A 23,658-nucleotide genomic window follows, 5' to 3' on the forward strand; every position below is an offset into this window, starting at 1 on the left:
CTTTCCTTCTGTGCAGGGTGGTGAACTGGAAAGCCTGTCTGGTAACCTCCGTGCGCCCCTTTCGACTTCCCATTTCTCGACCTCCACTCTATCTTCCGCTGCGCTGCCACTGCGCTAACGTAGTGTAACGCTGTGGGCCGAGACTCTTGAAGGTACTTTTTTTAGTCTTCATGTTGGTACTCGTTTTGAAGCATTGCAGGAATGAGCACGAACATGTTGTGGCAGATATAAAAAAATATTTTCAATGCACTAATGATGTATGAACAAGTGACGTTGACAGAAGAGAACAAATGCGGTCCTGAATAAAAATTTGTCAAGTAGCTGAACTTACTTTCCCCACGTTTTGCTACAGTGTAATATTTGCCAAATTTTCATGATTTTAACAGAGCGCTTAAATATGGTGCACTGACAGCAAAAGACACTGAAGCTCTACATTGCATTACCTGATTTTCTTATGACCTATTGATACTTGTGGCGACTTCAGAATACAATGTAGAAATTTATTGACTTTTCAAGCATAACCCCCTTAAAAATTTTTGCACTGAATTTCATCTTCTGAGATTTCATGTGAGAGTCGTGGACCGGACAAGATGAGTGTTGCCAGCTACATGTCAGAATTATACATACTTAGTTTTGCACGTCACTTCGAGAAAGTATAAAATAAAAGAGTGCTCCACGGCTGTGTGCCAGCAACAAACGACACATTAATTCCCGTCGTTAGCGCTCCACAGACTAGTACGGTGTTCTGCTTAATTAGTTAGTGAATTACAAGTATTATGCGCATTATTTAGTGTTTACTAATTGATAGGCGCGGTTGAGCAATAACCGTTGCCCTTTTTTAGCAACGTATCTACTACGTGGTGCTTTTTTCCGGCATTTTAAGAAAGCCTATGAAATCTGACAAAAAGAAAAAAAACCTATGACTTCTCTCTTGCGATGACAAATGCAGTTTTGAATGAACGAAGCATGGATGCTCATCGTTTTGAAGTGAACGGCTAAAGGCGCCCTCAGCATGTTCTTGAAAGAGCGCAAGGTGACTCTTTCGGAACCTCGATAGTGTGTGACCTTATCGACGGTAAGTGATAAGCAAGCCGTCGCGACCGCCTACTCTCACTCTCGCCAAAAAGGGGAGAAAGGTGAGGGATTATCATTGTCGCCGAAAAGGGGAGCAAGCAGTAAAATCGCGCTGCTCAAGGCAGCCTCTAGTTTCGTTCATTGCATCACTGTGCAAATCTTGCAGGCCGCTTAGCTGTGATCGGCCACCGCGCTCGTTTCATTCCTACAAAACGGGGTTGACAGTTCTACAGTACGGCAAAGCATGAGCACAGTCAAGTGCGTTTTTTATATATTGTCACCGGCAAACGTAACGTGACTCAATAGAGGCTTTTTATTTGAAGAGCCAAGTAGGTAGGTAGGCCTCAAACAATGCTGGCACGTACCCACCGCGGTGGAGTGGCCAAGACACAGGCGGGTTATTGCTCGATGCAGGAAAGTTTTGACGGGAAAAGGAGTAGTAGTAGCTTGTAGGCTGATAGATTGGAAGACGCAAGGACAGGGGTCCTGTTAACTTGGAGATCAAAGACGGGACAATGGTTTAATGTGCATAATAGTATACAGTGCCTGTAATGTTTCAATGTCGTACTGACTGAGAGCGGGAAAAAGAAATTAGAATGGCAGTCGCTGCATTTCTTAAAGGAAAATTTGCACAGCAAAGCGTACACTCCTGTTGCTTCGCCCAAGCAACGAAGCGCCAAGTAGACCAGCAGCGCGCACCTTCTTCTTCTTCTTCTCCTTAGTAAGCAAAACCGCGCACCGGAGCAGAAGCGTCATCTTACTCGCTCCCCCACGAGCCAAGTTTTTCTCAGAATTCATTATTTTCTTTTTCTCTCCGATTCCTTTATATTTATGAGCCGCTTGATTTCAGCCTGCATGAGTTTTTTTTTTTCAGTTTAGATCTGCACTAAACACTGGTCAATCCCTCATCGTGGGTATATGCCATCGTATTTAAGGCAACAACACAAACAACAACGAGCGAAGTCATGGCGCTCGGCCGCATGGCGGCGCTCGCAGAATGTGAGCAGTGGGGCATTTCCCTTTCCTTTCAAGAGTAATCGCCTCGATGCCTCCGGCAACGGGGAATACGGTATGGAGGCGCCGAAAGTGTGATGGCGCGTGTGGCGTCAGCACTGAATGTGAACCACGGCAGGGGCTAACGGTCGTAATACGGTTTCATATGCGCGACATGTGGACGGCTTCAGATTTGGGCGGTCGTGAATAGCGTGCGACGCCTTGCGGGAGCACTTCATAATTCACCTCGCTCAATTGACGTAACACTCCGTAGGGGCCGAATTAGCGGCGTAGCAGCTTTTCAGAGCGCCCGCGGAAACGTGTTTGGCTCCATACTCAGACGTAATCGCCGGGTTTGTAAATCATTTCCGTGTGGCGGAGGTTGTAACGCCGGGCGTCAGTTTTCTGCTGGTGTCGACTCCCTTGTCTGGCAAGGTGGCGAGCGGCTCCTGCGTCCCGAACGAATTGGTCAGCGCCCATGACAGACGAGGGGGCACAATCCGGGAAGTGCATGGCGTCCAGCATGGTCAGGGCATCATGACTATGCACCAAACGGAAAGGAGTGAAATGCGTCTTTCCTCGGAGGGCGGTGTTATACGGAAACGTGATGTAAGAGAGTATTTAGTCCCATTTGCAATGGTCAGCCTTGACATACTTAGACATCATATCTGCAATGGTGTTTTTTAGCCTCTCAGTCAGTCCATTCGTTTGCGTATGGTAAGCAGCCGATTTTCTATGGCTGCTGCCACTGAGACGCAGGACGTCATGTGTAAGAGCCGAAGTGAACGCGGTTCCCCGGTAAGTTAGCTGAACCGCGGGGGCGCCATGACGAAGCACAATGTTGTTAACAAAGAACTGCGCAATTTCAGCCACGGTGCCACGGGGAAGAGCCTTGGTTTCACAGCAGCGGCTGAGGTAGTCCATGGCAACAAAAATATAGCAGTTACTCATGCAGGACACTGTAAATGAGCCCAGTAAGTCCCTGCTGACTTGATGAAATGAGATTTGCGGTCGATCATTTGGTTTCAGACGAACGGCCGGTTTTGTCGGCAGTATCTTTCGTCGTTGACACTCACGACACGTTCTAACATAGCGTTAGACAACCTCAGCAAGCCGAGGCCAGAAGTACTTGTGGCGGAGGCGTCCCAATGTTCTGGAAAAACCGAGGTGGCCAGAAGAAAGGTTATCGTGACATGCATCAAAAACTTCCCGACGAAGCCCGATTGGGACAACGAGGAGATAGGCGGTTTACGACAGGCCGCAGCTTTTCTTGTAGAGAACTCCATCTCTTAAGCAAAAGGACGAAAGTCCGCGCGAGAAGAGTCAGAGCGGAGACGGAGCGGTTCCTTCCCGGTACTCGAGTAGAGGCAGCAGTTCGCAATCGGCCCTCTGGTGGTGAGCAAGGTCGGATGTGGGGACAGCGCCGATGAAAGCTAAATCCTCGTGTGTCTCATCCGGTGGGCATGGAAGAGGAGCTCGGTGGGGGTGGACAGCATCGCTATACTTCTGACCAGACTTATACACTATGGTGACGTCGAACTGTAGCAACTGAAGGCTCCGGCGTCCATGTCATTCCTATGGATGTTTCAGGTTCGCAAGCCGACACAAGGAGTGATGATCGCTGACGACTCGAAAGGGGCGGCCGTACAGGTACGGACGAACTTTCGTGATTGCCCGCACAACAGGGAGACACTCTTTTTTCGTGGTAAAATAATTCACTTCGGAACGGGACAAAGTGCGGCTTGCGTATGCGATCACGCGTTCCGCACCGTCTTGCCACTGCAGAATCACCGCACCGAGGCCAACATTACTCGCATCTGTGTGCAGTTTCGTGTTGACCTCCTCTTCGAAGTGGCCAAGGATAGGCGTAGATTGGAGGCAGGCCTTAAGTTCTGTGAAGACTTTTTCCTTCTCCTGGTCCCAGAAGAAGACTTTGGGGCCTTTTGCGAGGACCCGCCGCGGTGGCTCAGTGGTTAGGGCGCTCGACTACTGATCCGGAGTTCCCGGGTTCGAACCCGACCGCGGCGGCTGCGTTTTTATGGAGGAAAAACGCTAAGGCGCCCGTGTGCTGTGCGATGTCAGTGCACGTTAAAGATCCCCAGGTGGTCGAAATTATTCCGGAGCCCTCCACTACGGCGCCTATTACTTCCTTTCTTCTTTCACTCCCTCTCTTATCCCTTCCCTTACGGCGCGGTTCAGGTGTCCAGCGATATATGAGACAGATACTGCGCCATTTCCTTTCCCCCAAAAACCAATTATTATTATTATTATTATTTTGCGAGGCGAGTCAGCGGCTCTGCGAGCTTCGAGAAGTTTTGAACTAATCTCCGATAGTAGGCGCAAAGCCCCAGAATACGCCGCAAGCTTCGTTGTTCTGTTGGCTCGGTAAATGCAGCAATGGCGGCAGTCATTTGTGGGCCGGGGCTACCGCCATGAGTGCTCACGTTGTGGCCAAGAAATGTGAGCTCCCTAAATGCGAAGTGGCACTTTTCAGGCTTGAGAGACAGGCCCGCGGAACTAACTGCCTCGCAAGCAGTGCGCAAACGCTTTACAACCTCCTCGAACGTGTCTGAAAAAGGACGTCGTCGAGGTACACAAGGAAGGAATGCCACTTCAGGTCAAAGAGCACGGTGTTCATCATGCGTTGAAACGTTGCGGGGGCTGAACGCAAGACGAAAGGAAGCATATTTAAATTCTTACAATTCGTTAGAAGCAACGAAGGTGGTCTTTTCTCGGTCACGTTCGTGGACCTCGGTTTGCCAATAACCACTACGCAAATCTAGAGACGAAAAGTAGTTTGCCTGGCAGAGGCGGTCTAAGCAGTCAGCAATGCGCGGTAGCGGATATACATCCTTCTTGCTAACGTTGTTGAGATCTCTAATATACAAGGAACTGTATATGCTGCCGTTTTTCATTGCGACAAGAACAACAGGTGAGGCCCATGGCCTCGTCGTGGATCATTTCGGCAACTTGGCGGATGATGACATCACGTTCTTTCGACGAAACTCGATAAGGAGGCTGACATAGCGGTACTTGTTTGTTCATGTACTTGTTTTAGAATGTCTTAAAATAGACCATGCCGAAAGCGCGTTCCCACAAAAAATATAGAGCCGATTCTTTCTGAGCATACTCTACCCCATAAAGGGGCCTTGAAGTGTTTTCCGGATATTTTGAACGACGTGTGTATTTGGAATCCTGACCCTTCATTATATAGCGTACAGTGATTCGTTTTATCGTCCGGTTTGATCGAATTGCGAAAAAAGTAAATTTCGATTTCCCGGCACGCGTCCTCATCAACTCTACAGCAAACGTCATTTTATGAAGCCAATCAGAGACTTCTGGCGGCTTAGCGACGCCTGTTCGCCCAAAGTTGACTGAGGTCAGAGGACTATATGTACTCAAATGTGGCGTAAAAATGACGTCACCTCGCTTCACGCACACAAGTCAGGTATTTTAAAAATGGCCGATCTTCCCGAGCTGCAGCGTCGCTTGCTGGAAAAGAGTCGGCGGTTGGGGTTTGAGCTGTACGGCGACACACCTTTTCGGGTGCAAGATCGGCTGTCGTCAGAGGACGACAGCGGTGGCAGTGACAATGGCTGCGATGACGGAGCATGCGGCCGGCAACTAGCGGTCGTACCCCGCGGCACAACCGCTGCTTGCGGATGCCCGGACCGTGAGCCTCCCGAACCCGGTCGTGTCGGGGCTACAAACTTGTATGCCCGAGTCTTGTTGCTTACGTTGAGCAGTCAGCGAGAGAGTGCAATCGCTAACCGAAGCATTCGAATAGGTGCGTCTGCGGGCGTTGCGTGTCGATGTCCACTGCACTCGAGAGCACCTGCTGCCACGAGATCCCGGCAGAGACTGTGAAGCAGCCGTCCGGGTGCATCACGGAGCACCCCCACATTTATAAATTGTGCCTCGACGTGTTGTTGCTTACGGTGGCACTCCAGATGCTTCTGGACCATGGGCTACACGTCGAGCACACAAGGTAAAAACAATGCTCAAAGGGAGAGGTAGGAAGAGCAAGCGACCGCCTTTTTTTTGCTCTTTTCTCACATGCGAAGCGCTGTAATCAAGCTGGGAGCCAGTGCTCATCAGACTTCATCTTAGCGATAACTTCTGGGAACACATCATTCCCTAAGAAAATGCGTAAAAGCGCCTATGTTGTGTTTGCACAAGTTGTCACGGTGTGTATACAAATCGCGGCACGTCAGTGCGAACATGACATCGGTGGTCTTATTTTTCCTTTTTTTCATAATAGTGGAAGAGCACAATGTTTTGCTACTCAGGTGCTAAAATATTCTCTAGTAAACGAGCAAGGCAGATGAGACGTGTCTTCTGGCATGTGTGAACTTAGATAATGCGGTTGAAGATCATGCACACAGTTGTAAGGTATATAGATGGTGACCAGACACTATTCTGTTTTATCGGCTGGATATACATTTATAACCGGCGCAGCACTAGAGAAGCCGATTGCAATGGAAAGGATTGCGAGAAGTGCAGTAAAAGCAGCCAAACAAACAATCCTTTATTTCGCAGGAGACTGTACAAAATAGAATTCCATATAGCAAAGTAATCCAGCCCCACTCACTGCCAGAAGAATCACCATCCCTGCACTGTCCTCATTGCTATCTTTTTTTGGCAACACGCATTAGGTGGTAACGTTCTATAGTGTGCCATACAAATTGTTTCGATTAAAAAGTATTTGCTGATCTAGACTTCATTGCAGCCATCATCACTTCTACTAATGTGTGGATGCTTGTGGCACAGCCTGGTGTATAAAATCCGCATCTTCACCAGACACACGGTAAACCAGACTTACATGTGTCGACACTGGGGGTGCTGGGGGTGCGAGGCATTCCTCTTTGAAACTCCCAGCTGTTCTTCAGCTCCACCCACCAGCTCTGAAGTTGTAAAGTCATGGGGCCGACCAACGTGACAGAAGAAGTGGTATCACGAAATGAAACAATTATTTTATGACACAAATAGTTTTGCATTCAAAAACACCGCACAAAAATTGCTTGCCTTGGTTTCGATGACTGTCGGTTTCCTTCATTTGTAATTCATTATAACCCCCTAATTTCCCTCACTTAATTGCTGAGCAGCTTCAGAAGAGGTCCAAGCAATCTTCATGCCACAGGTAGTATATACTTCTTTTCAGTCAGATCTTTCTCGCAAATCTGTGGAATGGAACCGCCTTCCCCCCGATATTGCAGCCATTGCTGATAATAAAATCTTTCATGATGCTGTAGCTAATATTGCTTTTTCTAAAGAAAGTTGATTGTGTGTTATAACTGCTTCCACTGAATTGTATATATTGTTTCTATACTATGTACGTTTTCTGGATGTTGTTATTTGTTTTATTCTGGAGAAAATTTATTTTGTAATATCTATTTTCACTGTATTCTATTTCATTGCTGTTTATCCAAATTAACCACTCCCCTCTGTAATGCCTTCGGCCCGTAGGGTACAATAAATAAATAAATAAATAAATAAATAAATAAATAAATAAATAAATAAATAAATAAATAAATAAATAAATAAATAAATAAATAAGAGAGTTCTCTCAAAGCTTCTGCCCTCGTCACTAAATCACATTCCTACGTGAAACTTTTAGTAACCGCCATAGATGAGGGTGGCACTGATGAACACTCTAAAGGTTAGGTTACATGCAACATAAAAACCACCTATAGCAGAAGACTGGGCAGCCGCTACCATAGCTAAGCTGGTAGAGCATGGGGCACAAAGTTTGGAGGCTGAGGTTCAGACTCACCTGCAGCATGTGGTCGTTTTTTTTCCTTTGCTTTCTTATTCTTGACATAATTACACTAATACCTTTGCATTGATGAACAGCACAAAAAAATAGAAACATTCCACTATGCTTGCCTTATTTTCGATGACTCTTGGCTTCCTTATTTTGAAAGTTGCAACTTGCCATGCGAAATATGTGAAACACTTCACTCAATAAAGTCAGATTCCTCAGAAGACCTCCAAAGAAACTGGGTGCAGCAACCTTTAGTGTCGCCCAATATCTGCTCTTACCAGAAACGGCAGTAATGTTCGTACCTGTTCATTCTTCCAACATGTACACGGGCACCCGCCACTTGCTTTTTGAGCCAGATGTGAACAACGCTGCGGAACAGAGTGTTCTTGTGCTACGGGCCTTTCTTACCGTAAATTATGCACAAGTGTGGACTGTGACTGCCTCATCAGAACCTGTTTTAATGCCGTTGGGGCTTAAACTCCCTTCATTTGATGCTTATGACACTCTTACTATCTGATCCATGTCTAAGGGCGAGCATTCCAGTCGAGCCACCGACTTTGCCGTCAATATCTAACGCATGATCAACAAATCGCTTTTGTGGTCCGTACTTCTTGCATTACAGACTGTTCTTAGCCAGTATGCGTCAATGTTTGATTTTGCTCAGCCAGCCACTTCCTCTCCGCTGCCAATTTATGGCATGCAACACTAAATTAACACTGGTGCCGCTCTGCCCATCAGACAGAAAACTTGTTGCGTGTCCCAGGCCGAGTAGACTGGCCGAATGGCCAGATGGATTCACATAGCCTCCCTAAAACGCTGCCATCACAATGCTGCCCTGATTGCTTGATGACAGCCTTCAACTGACCTAGGGCGAAAGGCTAAGCCGCGCTATAGTGCAGTGAGAAGATGATGACGGAATCGATGGGTGCCAAAATGAGCTATGATGCTCGCCGCTAACCATTCAGTGCCGTTCCAGATCCCCGCTTTGGCTTTGTAAATAAACGTTTTCGGGTCCTCGAAACTTCGTATGAATATAATAGTTCATCATCATTTGCCTGTGCTGCATGTGGATAACTGTGGCACCATGAACAAAAAGTTTCAGTGCTGCTACAAAATTGTGGTTATGCCATTGTTGCATTTTTGTTGTCTACCATTCTCTCTCAGTAACTTCAGAATGTCGCAATAGAATTCAGAGTTAACAATGCTGCCAGGAAGAACACACAGTGACAATCACATGATCTAACTTGCAAACAATGACATTGGAATTAACTGTACAGACACTGCTAACACGAATAACTTTCAGCCCTGTAACATCCTAAAACTAAACATTCATTTTGCAATGCTGAAAAAAATGGTGACTTGTTTTTCTCTTGTCAACAGGAGGAACCGCTACATCAGCTACAGCCAGCTTTCACACTGGCTTTGGCGACGCCTCGGCAGACATCAAAGGAAGGTCCTCCCTCCTTGTGTTGTACACCCAATAAGAGAGAGGTTTGCATCCGAAGGTTACACTGGTTTCCTGTATGCACAAGGGTTGTAGATGTTTGTTCAGCAATGCTTGTGAAGTTGCAGTCAGGCCCGGTTAACATGAACACCCTGCTATAAGGACAATTTTAAAGGACTGATCTCTTCCCATTTCATTCTGCCTTGGTAGTACAGAAAGTCTGCCTGGAATTGGACAGCGTATTTGGGAACCAATATCAAAAATTGATGAATTTGGTCTCAGTTTTGTAGACATTGCTTTGGTCCTCTGAGACCATGCTCATTGGCTATAATGTGCAGTTGAAAATTGGTTGTTGGGGAAAGGAAATGGCGCAGTATCTGTCTCACCTCTCGAAGGACACGTGAACCACGCAGTAAGGGAAAGGTTGAAGGGGGGACTGAGAAAAGAAAGACATAAAGAGGCGCCGTAGTGGTGGGCTCCAGAATAATTTGGACTACCTGAGGATTTTTAACATGCACTGACCTCGCACAGCCCACGGGCGCCTTTTGCGTTTCGCCTCCATCGAAACGCAGCCGCCCCGGTCAGGTTCGAACACGGGTACTCCGCGTCAGTAGCAGTGTTTTGACATTCATTCATTTTTTTTGACCACTCACATTATAAATAAATTTCTGTTAACAAAAGTGTCCATATTAACAGCACATCGCTGTATTATGCAACTTGACAAGTGCTGAAAACAGGAATGCACCTTTGGGACAAGCGACTTCAAGGTGTGAAAAGTTTCGCCGCAAATGCGAGCATTTGAAAGAAGTAGCACCCCCTAGGTGTTCATTATTTTTGTGAAAGGGTTGCTTTTAAAATTTCTGTATTTGTATCCGTTCATTACTGAAGAATATTTTTATAAAGTTTCATCTGCATCCACTTTGTTATCATGTTATTATTTTCAATGTGCTGTTGTTGCATACAAGTCATAGGTAGGGACAGATTGATTGCATTTTTGCACTTTATCCCAACTTATGTTTTTGATAGATAGAGCGTATTTCTTTTTTTTTGTCTGAGTGTCTGACCACTGACACTTCAACCTCTCCCATGCTTCATGGCAGACGTCAAGGAATCGCAGCACTTGCAGTTGAGGACAAAGAAAGGACACACAAACAGCTGCTCAGTTTTGCATGTCTGCTCTGTGTCCTCGTATGCAAGTGTTGCGAATCCACGATGTCTGATCAAAAACTAGCCCAGCGACACACCCTGCATAAATTCATGGTAGAGGATGAACATGTGATCTACCTATCATATATAATTTTTAAAATAATGAGCCTATCCTTCAACACCGATTTGGCAATTTTAGGGAATACGCACCTCTACTAGGAAGTGGTGCTCACCATGCTACTGGCAAACCAACCCAGACCTTCTTGCTGCCAAAAGTTCATTCTTGGAGGGCCTCGGGAAAGTATGACTCATGGGGGGTGGGGCAGTCGAAACGTTTAGTGGGGGGTAGGGCAGTGAGAAGCTACCCTGGAAGGCAACCACTGTTCACAGCAATGGACTGTCTCCTTTAGAAGCAGGCCAACTTAATCTGGAAAACAAGCGTGTATATAATAATATCTTTTTAACGACAACATTCCTGACACTAACCAGTCATACAAAAAGAGCATACAAAAGAGAGTATGGAAAATACTCCTTTGTTCATGCCCGTACACAACCATATTTTATGTTTTCTTGGAAACACCTACAATAGAACTTGGTGGTTGAAATTGAATACAACCTTTGTGCGTAACGATCCTAGACAGAGTTCATTAAAAAATGCATTTAACAATGAAATAAGTTGTGCAGCACCCCTTCAAAATAGTCTCCCTTGCCGTCTATACACAGCTTCCAACGCTTCTTGAGGTCCTGGAAACAGTTGGAAAACGCCTCTTTTGGCAGGGCTGTCCGCTCCTTTGTCGTGGCGTCTTGAATGGCCTCCTCGCTCCCCATCCAGCGACATTTTACGGCTCTCTTCACACAAGGAAACAGAAAAAAATATCACGGGGAGAGGTCAGGCGAGTATGGCGGATGTTGAAGTACAGTAATGCTGTGCTTGGCAAGAAATTTTATCATGCTGAGAGCAGTGTGCGGCCTTGCGTCAACGTGGAGAAGGCTCCATTGTCTAGATGCCCATAAGTCAGGGCGACGGCGTCGCATTGCATCACGCCTTTGTTGGAGCTCGCAGATATAGAACTCCTGATCCACCGTCTGCCCTTGTGGGACGAACTGATGGTGTATGACACCTCTGGCATAAAACAAAAACTATCAGCTTCGTCTTTGTTTTGGTCTTCTGTCGCCGCACCTTTCTCAACGCCGGAGAGCTTCTGGACCGCCATTCAGCACCCTGCCTCTTTTTTGACGATTGTATTGAAAACACCATGTTTCTTGTTCAGCGATGATGCTGCCGACTAATACAACATCCTTATCTGCCTGGGAGAAAAAATCAGCGCTCACTGATGCCCACGTGTCCTTCTGGTCCTGTCTGAGGGAGTTCGGCACAAGTCTGGCATTCAGCTGTCATTTCCCTAAGTTCTCACGCAATATTTGGTGGCATGTTGTCTTACATTATAATATCCAGAGCATTTGAACGCAAGCGGACTGTAATGGTGCGGTCTTGCTGTACAATTTCCCTAATAGAAGCCACGTTGTTTTATGTCCGTGAGGTTGCAGGGCACCCCTGCCTTGTGTCATCTTCCACCTATGTTCTCCCCAAAACGAAACTCTTGTGCCACTCGAAAACTTGCGCCCGCGAAAATGTCTAGTTGCTGTAAGCATCACGAAGGAGCTCATACGTCTGTGTGGCTGTCTTGCCAAGCTTCACACAGAATTTTATGTTTACGCACTGTTCGAGTTGGGCGTCCATCTCTCCAAATTCACTCACAGTAGAACGCACAGACGACCAGTGACAACATATTTTTCTACATGTAAATTGCTCAGGTTAGCCCGAAAAGAAGGTGCCTACACACCAACATTTCCTTTCGGGAATCATTTCTAGTGAAGAAAATAAATCAGTCTCGAAACTTTACAGACAAAGGTTCTATGTTGATTGCTGGGTTGAATATGCCACCAAAATGCTCGCCAACACTATTATCTAAATACAAAATTGAGAGTTAGATGCTAATACAGGTATGAAAGATTGCAGTAAAACTTTTATGTATATACGTAGAGCGAGGCCTGTTAGGTACTCCATATAGCAGCATGGCCATTTTCAATTTTGGTGTCCTTGGGGGTTGTCGAGTCCCAGTCTGCATCAACCCACGATATTGTATTGCACTCACACGACCACGTGGTTTAGAGCGGTCATGCCCATATATGATGGATATTCTGAGGCACGCTATGCTTGATAATATGGCTTCACAATGGTGTGGATCATATAGACTGAAAAATTAAACAAAAGAATTTGTTGCCTATATTAGAAGATACACTTCAGTTATTTATATTTATACGTGCCACTGTGGAAGAAGAAGAAAAAGCGCCTGCATCCGTGGAGAAAGAAAATGTTTCTCGCCCGCTCGCGCACTCTGCAGGTGCCACGCTAACAGGTTCAGGCGAACGGTAGGCGAACGGAACATTCTATGCTGCCGAGCGAACCGCCCAGGCGTCCTCGATCACCGTCGCTCCAACGGGCTCAGCTACCCAGGATGCGGGGCAGTGGCTAAGTACCGGTGTTGAGCTAGCTTGCTAAATTTCTCCTTTTTGTCTGTGCCTGCTTGCTCCTGTTCTGGGGTGATTGGGTGCAGGACGAGAGCTTAATGTCTACTTCTTCTCCAGGTCAGGGGTTTTCCCCTTGGTCGGCATCTCTTCCTAAAGGCCCGCTCCCAATTGATCTCTTTTTCCGCAGTGGTGTTTCGAGCATTCCAGTCTCTTTAGTGCCTTGCGATGGAGGCGCTATCTGACTGAACAACCCGGAGGCAGTGCAGGCGGACCTTCAGTCCACATCGAAGCAATTTATGCACATTACCGATGTGCGGCAGTTCGGAAGGGGTGGTATTTTGTGCAGGTCGCCGGATAAAGACTGTATTGAAGACCTTCTAATGTGTACGACCTTCGCCAACTACCCGGTGAGCGCATTCATTCCGCCTCATTTAGCATGTTCCAAGGACTTGGTCCGAGGGGTCGACTCTCGATTGAGCCCTGTGGAAACGCTTGAGAACCTCTCGCCTTCAGGAGTGGTTGCTGTCCATCGATGCAGCAGGATGGTTGACGGAGTAAAAATTCCTACGGAGTCCGTCATTGCCACATTTGCAGGAATATTTTGCCCGTCAGAGATTAAGGTGTGGCCATTGGTTTTTCGAGTAGATGCCTTTAACTCTCGGCCCCTTCAGTGTCAAAACTGCTGGCGATTTGGCCACAGCGGCAAAGCCTGCAAATAGGCCTTACGCTGCTGTGCCTGTGGGGAACGTCATTGCAGAGAGGAACGTCCTGAACAGCAAGAGAAATGTTGTTTGTGTAGCGGTGCTCACCCTGCTGATTCGCCTGATTGTCCTGCACGAGCACAAGAAGTTCAGGTGCTCGAGCTTATAGACAAGCGCAGATGCACGAGGAGAGAGGCTTTTACCGCAGTCAAGGAGAGAGCCTCAGCCTACTCTAGTGTGGCCGCCAAATGCCCACCCATAATAGATTCTAGTTTTTCTCAGGCTATTACAGCGGCAGTTGAGAAAGCTGTGGCAAATGCATTAAATCGCATTATGGAAACCGTGTCCACGTGCATTTCGCAGGTCATAGCTGCTCAAATGACCAGTCTTCTGCAGGCGTCCACCACTCCGCTCTTGTCTTCTTTGGCTTCGGAAGCTACCCCTCCTGTAGTAATCGATTCCGCTCCACAGGGCCAAAAACAATATAAGCAACCAAAGACCTCTCAGGCCTCTCCTTCGAATAGCGTTATGGACGCATCCTCTATGGATTGTATGGATATGGAGTCTGATCTCCGCGCCCAGGAACGAAGTGGGTCTCCTCTGAATATTGCAGGTCCATCTTGCCCCCAGTCAAAGAAAAAGAAAAGTAACGCAAGTCCAAACGCTAAGACCAGGATTCTAGAAAAGGCAGTCGCGGCTGCGGCACTTCCGCCAAGATAGGGTTCCTAAGTGTACTCCAGTGGAATCGTCGATCTATATTCTCAGCTTCAACAGATTTAAAATGCCTATGCAATCAGCTTCTACCAGATTTAGTTGCTTTACAGAAAACATGGGTAACTTCAAATTTCAATTATCATCTCAAGGATTACCGTCCGTTCCGGCTTGACCGGTCATCACGAGGCGGAGGGTTGTTAGTGCTCATATCTACAGAGTTTTGCCACAGGGCATGCATTTCTTTTCAATATGCGGACAATGAATGTGAAATCCTTGCGGTTGACCTCAGTGTCCCAGGTCAACAGCCCTTTACGGTAGCTAATGCATATGCGTCTGCTAATGCATATGCGTCTGGTGTGCGTGACACTCGGCCCCTTGACTCACTCATGTGTAGTAGCCGATCTCAGGTTCTATTACTTGGCGACGTCAATTTGCACCATGTGATTTGGGTTTCAGAACAGACAGCTTTGGTTCTAGAATATTTGATTGGGCTTCTGGCAACAACTTGATCTGCAAAAATTCCGGATTGCCTACGTTTGTTCGCAGTCAATGCCGCTCTGCCTTGGATTTAACTTTTTCCTCTCCAGGAATCTCTGTTATGTCTTGGGCGCCTGTACTGGGCAACAAACAGTGATCATCTACCGATTAGTTTCAAGTTGCGTGTTAATTAACTCTTCCTGAGCGACATCAGCGCACGTTAATAAATTAACAATTGCTTTAAAGACACGCTAAAATCAGCCCTCCAAATCACTTCAGACACTTGCGCTCAGAGAAGTGCCGAAAGCAAGGCTGCACATCTATGTTCAGTACTGGAGCATGGAAGGCAAAAGTCTGAATTTTTGGTTAAGAGAACAAAGGGTGCATTCGCTAACAATTGGTGGAAGGCTGAGTGCACGCGTGCATATAGACGACGGAAAGCAGCTTGGAAAAAACTCATCAATCAATGCCCAAAAAAATGGCTGGATTATAAGTATGTTGCAGTAACATTTAAGCGCACTGTCGCCCGTGCAAAGGAGGAGTGTAATACAAATCATTATGATTTCCTTTCCCAATCAGGAAATAAACGATCTTTGTTTAATTTCATGAGGCGCAAAAAGGTGATTCCTCCGGCTGCTAACATTGAATCCCTCGTTCAGTCCCCTGCTGACATCACAAATGCCTTAGAGTATATTGCGTGTGGCCTAGAGCTTCGCTTTACATCTGCTTTACCTTCTCCTATTATATTCACATGCTCCTCAAGTGATTTCATTGAGGTCTCTATGCCTGAGCTGTCGCAAATTGTTCTGCGCTTATCCCCAGCGGCTCCTGGCCCGGGTAAGGTCACTTCATCTATGATCAAAATTTTGTTCAATGAATCTCCTGCAGACCTGTAGGCTCTCATTAACCATTCTATTAAAGGTCCTTGGATACCGCATGAATGGCGTCTTGCTGAAATAGTTCCATTGCTTAAAAAGCAAAGGGAGGGCTTAACTTTAGACAATATACGCCCTATTTCGTTAACATCGAACCTAGTGAAATTGGTGGAAAGGGTCCTTCTCAGCCGTGTCATGTCATTCATTTCAGAAAATGCTGCATTGAATCCATGTCAAATTGGTTTCAGGCCGGGTTGTTCAATTTGGTGTGCTCATACTGACCTTGAGAGTCGTATTAAATTAGCTCGCAATAGAAAAAAGTTTGCTGCGCTTGTCACCTTGGATGTCAGTAAAGCATACGACAGCATGGAGCACTCGACTCTATTACTAAGATTGCAGGAACTCAACTTCCCAAGCTATATTGTAGCCTGGATTTCTGTTTTTTTTTGGAAAATAGAGAATTTTACTGCTGCCAAATTGATGTTTCCTCAAGGAGATTTCCACAGACAAGAGGCGTTCCGCAAGTATCAGTTCTCTCACCTGTTCTTTTTAACATTTTTCTAAGCTCGATTCCATGCATTCAAAATGTGAAAACTTATGTGTACGCCGACGATATTGCATTTTTTGCATCAGCAGATGACATTCACACTCTTTATCGAACCCTGCAAAACTACCTCAATGTTCTTGACAACTGGCTAGGAAGAATTGCGCATTGTTAGTATTTCCGGTTTCTGTACCTGTAAATATCTGCCTCCTCTAGAGAAATAATAATGCCTCAAGTTCAGACGGTGAAGTATCTCGATGTACTATACGACTCTACTCTCTCCTGGCGGCCACACATTGAGCAGGTTTCTGCAAAAAGAGTTCGGGCCATTGGCATCCTGCGCAGGCTTTGTAGTGCTAGGTCAGACATGAGAAGGCATACGCTTCTGATGATTTATAAAATGTACGTCCGCCCAATTTTGGAGTTCGGGTGTGTTTTATTCTCAGGAGCTCCTGCCGCTTTGCTCTCTTGTGCTTTTGGAGCGTGAGGCGTTGCGCCTTTGTCTGGGGCTTCCAAAATATGTCGCCCATGCTGTTCTGCACCTTGAGGTGCGAATGCCTTCGTTATCAGCTAGGTTTCGCCTTTTAACAGTTCAAACATTTTTAAAATTGTGCGACTCATCTCTTTACGCTTCCAGTATAATATTTCTTAGTCAAGCTTCCGCCTTTTTTAGTGCTGCCTGGTCTCGATTTCATACCCCGCAGATATGTTACGTGCAGTCCCTCCTTGATCGCATAAATATTCATTTCACAGATGTCCGCAACATATATTACAACTCCTCATCTGTCCAGATTGAATTCGATGACATTTTCCCATCGAATGCAAAGCTGCAGCCCTTCCCGCTTCTTCAGGGTCTATTTCAGGAACACCTAAGGTCCTTTCCTTGTCATGTTCTTATTGCTACCGATGCCGCGCAGGATGGCGAAAAGGCAGGTGTGGGAATTTTTTCGCCTTCACTGGATTGGTCTTTTTCTCTCCGTCTTCCAGACTTCACTCCAATTTTTCTGGCTGAATTATTAGCTGTATTCTTAGCCTTACGAAGATTAGAAACTGCCGTTTCCCAGGTCGTGGTTATGACAGACTCTCTGTCCATTTGCACTTCCTTATCCTCACGCACTGAGTCTCGGCCATTACGCCTCTTTAAGTTCCTGATTCCGCTCCATCTAAATTCGGAAAGGTTGCTTTGGGTACCAGGTCACATGGGTTTTCACTTAAATGAGGTTGCAGATTCCTTAGTAAGAGCCTCTCTCAGCGGCCCAATTGTTGCTGTCCTGCCAACGTGTGCATATTACAGCTGCGGTGAGGTTTCGCAGATACACAATATTTCAGAAATTCGCTGCCTTGGCTCTTATGTCATCTCCCGAATATCAGCATCTTCTGCATCCTTGGAGTAGCAAAGACTGGCGCTCACGCAGACTAGAGGTTTCTTTCACGCGCTTGCGTTGCCGGGTTCCCCTTCTAAATTTCTACCTTCACAGATCTGGCCTGGCAGCTTCCCCACTGTGCCCTTTTTGTGCTGAACCTGAGACAATAGATCACTTCCCGCTGTTCTGCCGCCGCTTCTCTCATTTGAAGAAGCGTCTTTTGCAAAATTAATTTCATCAACTGGGCTTGCCTGTGTCTTCCGCGGTTATTCTTTCCATTGGCGCTTCTTTGCTTGGACGAAGCGACAGGAGTGTGCGCTCTGCTGTGCAAAATTTTCTTCAAGAAACGCAGCGACTCCCATTCTAATTTCTTTTTCCCGCTCTCAGTCAGTACGACATTGAAACATTACAGGCATTGTATACTATTATGCACATTAAGCCATTGTCCCGTCTTCGATCTCCAAGTTTACTGGACCTATGTCCTTCCCTCTTCCAATCTATCAGACCACATACTATTACCACTCCTTTTCCCGTCAAAACTTTCCTGTATCCAGTAATTAACCGCCTGTGTCTTGGCCACTCCCCCGTAGTGCGTATGTGCCAGCAACGTCTGAGGCCTTCCTTCCTCCCTACTTAGGGACCGCCACAGTTCTACGTCTTGTCTCCGGAGGTTCCAATTCGAATTGCTCGTAACATTTGGTGGAGCAGTGCTGGGCGACCCTTCCCGACTACCGCACTCCGCACAGCATCACAACGGATCTCACACCTGTCGACCAGCGACCCAGCCGCCGTATCCGCCGAGAGTCACCTGAATTTGGGCCCCTTCCCCCGCCTAAAAGAACGACGCAGCCTCGGCCACCGAGTCTAACTGACATGGCCACTGACACCGGGTCGCCGGCGCCGACCCTGCCTAGCCCGGTGAGTCCAACTGCCTTGGCCACTGACCCCCGGCTCCTGGCGCCGATCCTTTGCCACCCACCGCGAACACCGCCATCTTTTCAAGATGACGTTTTCGAAGACGCTGAGGATTGGCTGGAGACCTTCGAGCGGGTCGCCCGCTACAACGGCAAGCTCCACAACGTATATTTTGCTCTGGAAGGATCTGCTCGGACATGGTTTGAAAACCACGAGTCTGCCCTTCCCACCTGAGGGATGTTTTCCCAGAATCTCCTGGCAACATTCCCCAACGCCAACCGCCGGGGGAAGGCTGATGCTGCTCTGCACTCCCGAAACCAGCGCACGAATGAAAGCGTGCGCATGTACATCGAGGACATGGCCCGTCTATCTAAGTGTGCCGATCCCAACATGACTGAGAAGAAGAAGCTTCGCCATCTGATGCGAGGAGTTAAGCACGAGCTCTTCACAGGCCTCGTACGCAGCCCACCCCGCACTGTAGCGGAATTTCTCACCGAGGCGACCGCCATGGAGACGACGCTCCAAAAACGGGCCCGCCAGTACAATCTGGACATCAACAGCATTGTGCTCGAAACCTTTTCGTCGTGCCTAGGCGGCAGAACAGACACATTGCGCGAACAGATTCGGTCAGTTGTCCGGGAGGAACTCTAACGGTTCCGTCTGCCCCATGTTGCGCCTGGGCCCCTGGCAGCGCTGACAGAAGTCGTCAGGGACGAAGTGCGGCAGGTTGCGCAGGTGCCTCCTATTCCCAAAGCGCCGCCCCAGTTCGATGCCCGACCCACATATGCATCCGTTGTACGTCGCTCGGCTGGCTACGGTCGCGCTACTCCGACACCTGCCATGAGCAGCATTGGCACATGTCACGCAACCGCACCTGGCTCCGGTGTTCTCTCGACGTCCAACGTCCTCTTAACCAACTTTTCCAACGAATATCAGCACCTAGTCAGAGGCACGGCTATTGCCTTCCTTCACGACGTTGCTGAGGTCCCAGGTTTGTGCACCGTGGGAGGACCCACTCCAGAGAATGCTGGCCCACAACACGCTCTTCAGACAAAATAAATCCGGCCTTGCCATGTGTTCAGAAGGATCTTCTGTCGGACCTCTTGGCAGACTTTGCGGACTGTTCCGCTACGTGTCCGAAGATTGGCCGCACTCCACTCGCCAAGCACCATATCATCACTGATGCGACTACGCGACCCGTCTGCCAGCGCCCCTACTGTGTTTCGCCGATGGAGTGAGAAGCCTTTCAAAATCAAGTTGCCGAAATGCTTGCTGACGATGTCATTCAGCCGTCCACCAGCCCATGGGCATCACCTGTGGTTCTTGCAAAAAAAGAACAACACTGCGTTTCTGCGTTGACCATCGAAAAATTAATAACGTGACCAAATAGGACGTTTCCCCACTGCCCAGAATAGACGACGCGCTCGGCCGATTGCGGGACGCCCGATACTTCTCGTCCTTAGATCTTAAATGTGGGTACCGGCAGATCGAAGTGGACGAAAGGGACCGGAAGAAGACAGCTTTAGTGACGCCTGGCGTCCTCTATGAGTTTAAGGTGCTCCCATTTGGTCTGTGCAAAGCACCGGCCACGTGGCAACGCATGATGGACACCGTTCTTTCCGGCTTGAAGTGGCAGTCCTGCATGGTGTACCTGGACGACCACGTTTGACCAACACTTGGAGCGGTTGCGCATTGCGCTACAAGCATTCAAATCCGCACAACTCACCATCAAAGCCGAGAAATGCAATTTTGGCTTTGAAGAACTTAGCTTTCTTGGTCACGTTCTCAGCGCACAAGGTGTCCGCCCGGACCCTGACAAGACCGCTGCCGTCTCAGGTTTTCCACGCCAAAGTGACAAGAAGGCCGTTCGCCGGTTTTTGGGTCTGTGCTCGTATTATCGGCGCTTTGTTCAAGATTTCTCGCGAATCGCCGAACCGTTAAACTCACTGACTCGAGACGACATGCCCTTCGTGTTGGGAAGCGACCAAGAGGCTGCATTTGTCGAGCTTCGCAACCGTCTACAACGTACTCCGATACTCGCCCATTTCGATGAACACGCTGCCACGGGCATCCACACGGCTGCGAGCAATGTCGGTATTGGTGCGGTACTGATCCAGTGGCAAGACGGTGCAGAACGGGACATCAGTTATGCCAGCCGAATACCTACGCTCCGAGACCAATTATTCTACTGTGGAGAAAGAGTGCCTTGCAGTGATATGGGCCATCAGCAAGTTCCAGCCGTACCTCTACGGGCGACACTTCCGTGTTGTAAGCGAACCACACTCCTTATGCTTTCTGGCGAGCCTCAAAGACCGCTCAGGACGCTTGTCTAGATGAAGCTAACGCTTGCAAGAATACGACTTAACAGTCGTCTGCAAGTCGGGCCGTAAGCGTCAGGATGCGGATTGATTGTCGCGCGCGCCTATCACAATCGGTCCGGAGGAACCCGCCGATGATTTTCCTTTTCTGGGCGCTATTAGTACCACCAAAATGGGACAACTTCAGCGGGCGGACCCGGAGTTTGCGCCGCTCATCGATTACCTCGAAGGCGTAGACGGTCGCATCCGAAAAACGCAACTTTTCCAGCAAAAGAGAAGCGTTCCTGCTTGTCGTACCATCGCAGCTGCGGCCAGAGATTTTAAGTGCCTCTCATGATGCACCCTCCGCCGGCCATCTCGGAGTAAGTCGTACACTCGCGCGCATTAAGCAGAAGTATTATTTTCCCAGGTTACTTCCAACAGTGCGGGCCTACGTAAAAACATGCCGCGACTACCAACGTCGTAAGTTTCCTCCGTTGAAACCAGCCGGATTTCTTCACCCCGTCAAACCACCGAAGACCCCTCCTCACCTAGTGGGCATGGACCTCCTTGGCCCTTTTCCGAAGTCTTCATCTGGAAAGCGTTGGATCGTCGTTGCCACCGACTACCTGACACGATATGCTGAGACCACGTCTCTTGTCTAAGGCACTGCAGCTGAAATGGCGCAGTTCTTCGGACACAACACTGTCTTGCGTCATGGAGCCCCCGCCGTTGTTGTTACTGACCGGGGAACTGCTTTCACTGCCCGCTTAACCCAGTCCGTGATGACTCTGATGCACACCAGCCATCGACGTGCTACGGCCTATCACCCACAGACACACGGATTGGTAGAGCGACTCAACCACACTCTAGCCGGCATGCTTTCTATGTATGTTGATGTCGAGCATCGAACTTGGGATACCATTCTTCCGTACGTAACGTTTGCCTACAACGCCGCCCTGCAGAAGACAACCAGACTTACCCCCTTTCAGCTTGTCTTCGGTCGGCAAGTGACCACTCCGTTCAATGCTATGTTGCCCGTTGACCCCTACTGCGACTCTGACGCTGACCTCGACGCAGCCACCTTCGTTCAGCGTGCTGAGGAAGCGCGGAAATTTGCACGCCTACAAATTAACCGCCAACAGGAGACTGACGCCGCTAGGTACAACCTCAGACGCCGCTTCGTCAGTTACGGGCCTGGCGACTTGGTGTGGGTCTGGACACCTGTTCGTCACCGCAGCCTTTCTGAAAAGTTGCTGCGCAGATACTTTGGCCCTTGCAAAGTAGTGCGCCGCATCAGTGATGTGACGTATGCAGTTACTCCCGTCCAAGCGGCTTGCTCATCGCGCCGGTCGCGCCGGTCTGACTCCCTGACTGAACAACGGTTCACTGCAGCTGTATTTTGCTGATATTTCCCTCCTAGCCGCATCGTGGCAATGCTGCAGAAGAGGGGGCAGTGATATGTGCCACTGTGGAAGAAGAAAAAGCGCCTGCATCCGTGGAGAAACAAGATATTTCTCTCCCGCTCGCGCGCTCGGACCACTTAGGGACCACCACAGCTTTACGCCTCGTCTCCGGAGGTTCTCCTTCGAATTTCTCGTAACAATATTTTGTTTTCTTAGCCCAAATTTTGTTTCGTATCCCTTTGAGGTCTTGGGCCTTATAGATTTTACAAAAAATTGTTTTTCCAATGCTAAGTAAACTGCTTACCATATGTAGGCTCCGCTTTCACGGGACAAGCAACGGCTGTACCCTTCCTTGCTTTTGGGTTCTTTATTTTCCATCGGGACAGTCCTTCAATTGTGGTGGCCTGTCCTTTTCTGGCATTCTCATTGAAATGAAGTATTGCCAGTTGTGTTCTGGAAAACCAGACAAATAATTTGATCGGGTGATCAGGTGTAAATTATCGCATAATATCATTCACTCCTTAACTTGCACGCATGCCCTCAGGTCAGAAGCATACGGACTTTGGTGCAAAGCCTATCAGTACACTGTGGAAAGCCTCCAAGCTGAAGATGTGTGTGCAAGGAGCCAGTTGCCAAATGTCTTTCAGAAGACGAGGTGAGTTCACAACCTCTATAAACTTCTTGTGTGCGGTTGTCCCTGCATTGACAAATCAATTTTCCAGAAAAGCCTTCTCCAAAAAAAGCGTTCTCTTTCTTTTTATGTGGGCATAACTTCAAAAACTATGAATACCTTTTATATTCACTGACAACAAATAGTTCTTCGGGAAAGGTTCAAAACTAGCTGGATGCTAGCAGCTTGGCTGTTTCACGAAGCATGTCGCAAGCCATGCTACATCACAAGAACATGATTCTAATGTGGAAAGCAAATAAACATTTTGGAAACAAATTCAGGGCTCTGCAAAAAGCATATCTTGTTTTCAAATAGTTGCATTACTCACCAGGAACTAGCCATTCCCTATCTCCATGGTCATCGTGTGCACAATGCGTGTAGAGCCCTGGATGTCTTGTGTGCATATTTGCAACGTGCCGCTCCATACTTTTCCACATGTCTGTCAGTAGCTCTGCGTTTCCATCACTGAGGGCTGCACACCAATATAGGTGATTACTGGCTGGCTGAAATCTTATCCCCAGCACACTGAATCCAGCTCGTTTTGCATAAAGCCAGCTACTTCTTGATGGCTGGAATAGAGGTGTAATAATAAATGAAGATAAATCCTTCATTCATTATGTGTTAATCTGGCTCTTGAGCTTCCAGCCCAAAACACTCGCCTTCCCTCCTCTCGCCTCCAGAACTCAAGAAATCTGGTTTTACACCACAGCGCTTATCCGCAACCTGTGCATGCATGGCTGGC

The 23,658-nt window shown here is 47.9% G+C and overlaps 1 pseudogene; it reads left to right on the forward strand.

The window, feature by feature from the left end:
* Positions 1-5,526: 5,526 nt before the first annotated feature.
* The window catches only part of LOC144103399 (uncharacterized), a 29,852-nt pseudogene continuing 11,720 nt past the window's right edge, over positions 5,527-23,658 (forward strand).

This window comes from Amblyomma americanum, chromosome 9, assembly GCF_052857255.1.
Source record: "Amblyomma americanum isolate KBUSLIRL-KWMA chromosome 9, ASM5285725v1, whole genome shotgun sequence".
Classification (NCBI taxonomy): Eukaryota; Metazoa; Arthropoda; class Arachnida; order Ixodida; family Ixodidae; genus Amblyomma; species Amblyomma americanum.